We start from the raw sequence: 6444 nt of genomic DNA on the forward strand, positions 1-6444 counted from the left end.
ATTAGCACTATGGATATTCAGGCTTTTAGAGTGACATCATTTCCCCCCCCCCCCCCCCCCCCCCCCCCCCCCCCCCCCCCCCCCCCCCCGCCACTACGTGACAGACGAGACTATCTGACTGTCAACACTGCGTAACGATGAATGCTAGCACGGTCACCACGCTGGGGCGGTCAATGCCAGCAGCAGGCCTTGGAAATCTATCACGCTGCCGCTGCAGCGGCAAGCTGGGCGCAGTGCAGATGCGTTATAGAAACCACGACAACTGGAGCTGTCTGTCGCTGTTCTTGGACCAGACCCGAAGTTTCATTCCTGACTCAGCGAGCAAAACTCCGCACCAATAGTCCTGCAGCTAATCTGCTACGGTGGCGCCTTCAATGTGTCAGCGGCAACGCTAGAGTGGTAAAGACGCAATCGTCCTCGAAACTGATGACGATGACGGCGCACGTGCTAGTGTCGTTTGCCGTCCCAGTTACATTACATACGGTTCCTTGTGTCGCAAGTTTGCATGCAAGCACGTGCACCCACGCACATATGCAAGTAAATATATATATATATATTATATATATATATATATATATATATAGGTAGATAGATAGACAGATAGACAGATAGATAGATTATAGACAGATAGGTAGATAGATTAGTTAGATAGATAGATAGGTTGACGGATAATAATATATATATATATATATATATATAGTATTACGATAGGTATAGATAGATAGTTAGATAGATATGTGGATATATAATATATAGTACATATAAGGGAGAGAGCGATTAAAAATATATAAATGTAAACTTATAATAAGATGTCAATTTTTTCGCAAGCATTTAAGAACCATATGTCTCTTCGTCAGCCTAACAACACAGAAAGAAAGAACAGTTAAATGATGATATACATAAACACAGTACAATATGTTGCATCACAATTAATGAGTGAAAATAATGCAGGACACATACATAAATATGAAACTATTTCACCATTAAGATAAAATAATACACCGTATAATATAAAATATTATATTATATATACACAAACGCGCGCACATACACTACTACTTAGCACAGCCTAATTCTAGCAAATAACTGAAAGTTAGACAAACTAATACTATACAAAGTAATACTATTTAAACGTAATAAACCCATCATTGTTTGGTTTCAGACATGCAGCTCCCAGATGGCAGCCAAAGTAAGACCGCGTGAAGTGGAACTAATAGATTTCAGGTGTTTGGTAATCCTATCCACAAGTACGGGCGCCTAAACATATATGTGAAACTCAAGCTGCTGCCTGTCAAAAAAGTAATCCAATGATTGATAATATTACGAGATCAATTTGATAACACATGATTATCCATTGATAGGCAATCGCGGCGCTGCTAATGTTAATTTATTAAGTGCAAACACATTATTTAAAAATTATGGGTGGCCTGGCAGATCGCTATCGTTCATTACAGCAACAAGAGGTTTTGCTATCTTAATTACGGCAACTGCATCATACGTGCGTTAAAGTGTGTGCCTATTTAGACACACAGTCGCTGTTATTGGATGTGAATGTTCTTGTGAAACGAGCCGAACGCCAGTCCACAATATTAGCGCGTTTTTGCCGATTTGAACATAATTTCGATGGTAATTCTTATGGGAAGCCCCACTTACCATTTTAAAGCGAGCAACTGTGCTGCCGTAAAAAATATCTCGTCAGTCTCACATACACACGCACCACACCACACACACACACACATACGCACGCACGCCACACACACACACACACACACACACACACACACACACACACACACACACACACATATCTCTCTCCTCTCTCTTTATATAATTATATATAATATAATTATTATTATATACTCAAGCGCTGTAATTTTATTTGGCCTTGCTTGGAATCTCAATATCCCGCCTGGATGATGGCTTTACAGGTTACTAGGTATTGTTTACTTTTAATTATTCAGCTCTGCACTTTTTACTTAATTCAATAGCAACCTCACAGAGCAGTGATATAGTGGCCATCGACACATATCATTATACACACATGCTGAGATTCATGAAAAAAATCATTTCCAATATTTCCCGAAACTTCTAAATCATTCCAAACATGAGTAAGAACTTAAATTTATAAATCATACCAGTAGGTATGACTAAATTGCAGCATTTCAAACCTCACAAATTCGAAAAGCTCTATACGGTCAGGAGTGGGGAACTTCACACACACCCTCACTACTACACGAGAATATGCCACGCAACTCGTGGCATCTGCGTTTAATTACAGCGGCCATCAAGGGCAGAAGACGGGTTTGGTGAGGGTCGTGTAAACTGAGATTATAGAACAACGCAATTAGTTCGACCATTAACTAAATATGTTATTTTAGAAGATGTTTTAAATTGATAGAATGGTCGCGCTGGTTTGTTGAAGTTATTGATTCAAGAGGTGGCGGTGTTCATCTCGCTGTAGCGGATAACTAGGCTGTGTTTAATTATGATGGTTTTCGCGCGTGTCAGGTGACTTCATTTGAATACTTGAGATGTTGACTCGAGAGGGGGATTAGAGTAGCCATCGATGTTGGAAGGACATGCCGTTGTTGATTATTGTGTTTTTTTGTTAAATTCAGCTAAGTAATTCCGCAGTCGTAATTTTTGCTATAAGTGCTGCAGTATTAAATTGTGATGTGTTTAGTATATCACCCATATAAAGATATAGCTTCGTCGACTGTGGCGTTCCGGTACGCAGTGCCACGCTACGTTTTTGTAAATTTTACATACGTTGTTAATTTATAGCGTTGTTTTAATAAAGTCTTGTTATATATCGAAATTTCTCATTATTAGATTTACGGCCATTTAAACTAGGCTAAAATGAGTAAGTTAGCTGCAGAGTCATGTCAAAATATGTTTAGTTTGATTCAATGGACGTTCTTTGTGTTTGTATTCCTTATAGTTCACGCGAATGTACTCAACACATTCCGCATAAAGATATAAAGCCACAATGTAGTCAACCTTACATCTGTATGTTGACGTAAAGGTTTTTATCCGCATACGCACCAACAATCACCACCTGGTATTATTAATGTTTTTGCATATAGTCATATATCGCATTATTCTCGATAAATTGACGACAGATGTGTAGCACGTGATACCAACTAGAAGATTGATCGAGGGTTTCGTCGCGTAAGTAGACTAACGGACCTACGTTGATTGACGAAAGCGTCTGTCAGACGCCGGCTTGTACGGATCTCAACTCTGAATTGAAACACCGTAGGGCGAAATTTTAATAATTTATATATACATACATACACGCACACGCACAACGCACTACAACGCACGCACGCACACGCACACACACGCACACATACACACACACACACACACACACACACACACACACACAACACACACAACCACACAGCCACATATATATATATCATATATATATATACATATATATATTAATACTTATATCAATTACATATAGGAAATACGGAAACTGCATGAAATGAGTCATCGAATCATAACCGATGGGGTTATAATGAACTCACTCCCTGACCCGATGTTTCACTATCGAAATGGGGGGGAGGGCGCAGGAAGGCGAGCAAAGTCAGGGCCTCGCAATAACGGCATAAAATGAATATATAAAATGACCAATCGCGTGCAGGAGTTGCGCGGTGGCGGGCGGCGCGGCGCGTAGCCGGAGGGCAGGAGGTGAGATGAATAACACGGCCCTGATATAGGAAAGACTTACCGACTGCTGTTGGGAGGTGAGATATATAACAGCCCCTGTATAGGGAGAACTTTACCTACTGCTGTGTGGAGGTGAGATCGATATAACAGCCCCCTGTATAGGGAAGAACTTACTACTGCTGTGTGGTGGAGTGAGATGATGATAACAGCTCCCTGATATATGGAAGACTTATACGACTGCTGTGCTGGGGAGGTGGATAGATATAACAGCTCCCTGTATAGGGAAGAACCTTACCTAAACTGCGTATGGGGAGTGTGCGATGAATATAACAGCCCTCTGTATACGGGAAGACTTACCTACTAGCGGTGAGGGAGTGAATATATACAGCCCCCATACTGGAGATACCTATGCTGAGAGGTGAAGAGATAAACCCGAGGACTTACCTACTGCTGCTGAGGGGAGGTGAGATGACTATAATCAGCTCCCCTTTATAGGGAAGACTAACCTCTACTGCTGTGAGGGGAGGTGAGATGATAATATACAGCCCCTGTTATAGGGAGACTTACCTACTGCTCGTGGGGGAGGGTGAGAGAAATTATACAGCCCCCTGCTATAGGGAAGACTTACCTACTGCTGTTGAGGGAGTGTGAGATGCATATACAGCCCCCTGTATAGGGAGACTTACCTACTGCTGTGAGGGGAGGTGAGATGATATAACCCCGTGAGACTCCTAGCATGAGGAGGGTTGATTACAGCCGGGAAGACCGCTGCAAATTAGTTCGCCCAGCTGGGACTTCGAACCTGGAAATCCCAGTGTATGAGACAGATGTTCTGCGATTAGGCCACTTGCGCCGTTAAGCGTATACACCGTGGATTCCACACGTACGTGATGTTAATCTGTATGCACGCGCCACATATTGACAAATAAAATTTTTTATCAATATTTTTAACTTTTTACATTTTTTAAAATTTTTGTTTCAGCCGAACCACCTCCAGACGTGCTGATTCTGAAAATATCTAGAGTTTTCCTTTAGGCTCGCGGAGTTCTCTAGTTAAAGCGAGTCACTGGACTATTCGGCTTGAACAACTAATTATATATAAGTACATGCATACATGCACACATAAATAACAGGAAACCAGTAATTCACTTGAGTAATAGCAAAGGCAAATCGCGTAAGAACCAAAAGCGTCCGACCACATTCAAACAGTTTCATTCACACCCTTAGATTTATTATTGCTAATTAACCACACATTAATTTTCAACACGGCGACCGCATACAACTATATCAAGGCTAATACTCAATCAGACAACATCCTCCAAGGCAATACTGATATATCAACCTTTCATCTTCGCTACGTAATACCGGCAGTACCTATTGTATTGTTCAAGAGAAAATACTTATGAAGTGATATTAGCACGGTGTGAATTTGTTAACGCGTGATATTAGCACGCTGTGGTATTGTGATAGACGTCTCATTCAGTTACAATATTTTGTCATTGTATGGTATTTTCAGACCCGGGGTCGTCGGGTAATAATATCGTCAGGGTGTGATATTGCCTGGGTTGTGATATTTGTGGGGTATATTATTGCCTGATTTATATCTTCAGTAAATCTCAAAGGTATTGTCTCAATTGACATACCGGCAGCAGTTATTATTTTCTCGGTGACATACTCAAGCACATTCAAAGTGCAGCGCGCCTTGTTTGGTCTACTGAATGTCATTCTCTCAGACATTATTAGTCGCGCGCGTCTTCGCCCGCAGCAGCGTGGTTGCGGCCTATCAGATATCATCGGTACTACTGACGCCTGCTCAGTACGGACAGAAAATTTACGAAATCACGAACCGGGAAATGATAAAAAATATATGCTATGCGCGGAGTTTACGAAACGAATTAAACAATAACATGCGTTGCGTCTAATGCAATCGCCCAGGCTTAGTTTGTAAGTGCTAGTGCCGCTCATCAAACGATGGAACGCACAGCGCGGTTGTGTACATATAACTACCGCACGCGTACAATAACTACTATACATATACCGCACGCGTCCTGTTTTGTCCTCGTGAATCCCGTCTACGCGATCTCTTGCATCTTGGTCGGTTGCTGTTGCCTACTTGGGCCGGATGACCGACCTTGGCTCAGCGCTGATGGCGCGTGTGCAGGTCACGTTGGGGCGGCTTTGCAGTCGGTAGAGACTCTGCGTCTGCGAGTCACGTAGGTGATGGCCTCGTTGTTCTTTGAGTGACCTACTGTCTGCGTCCGAGAAAATCGTGTTGTCTGTGCATCTGGAGATGCATTTCCAAGGCAGAGGAGCCTCGAGCATGCAGGCCTTCTGCAGGGCCCGATAAAGGCAAGCCTGTATTTCCTTGCTGTCAGTATAATTACTAACAGGAAGCTTATCTTGTTAACATTGTCTGTCTGTGTGTGTCTGCGTCATATATTACCACACTTTCTCTCGGTTTCTGTAAGTGTTTCTTACTCACTCTCTTGCGCTCTCATTCCCAATTTAATTTTTGCCTCTTACTCACAAACTTTCTCTCTCTCCTACCGCTCTCACCACTGTATATCTCTATCTAAACGTGTCTATATGCCTGTTGATATATAGATTCATATATGGATAAATTATTTCATTTACATATAAATATATATATAATATAAATTATACATGTATTAGTAACTCGTGATCATATATATACTGACATCTTTAACTGCATCTTGTACGCCTATGCTCAGGTAGGTTCCATGAAAGGACTGGGTCAGTCTA

The sequence above is a fragment of the Priapulus caudatus genome, unplaced genomic scaffold (genome assembly GCF_000485595.1).
Source record: "Priapulus caudatus unplaced genomic scaffold, Priapulus_caudatus-5.0.1 Scaffold150, whole genome shotgun sequence".
Classification (NCBI taxonomy): domain Eukaryota; kingdom Metazoa; phylum Priapulida; class Priapulimorpha; order Priapulimorphida; family Priapulidae; genus Priapulus; species Priapulus caudatus.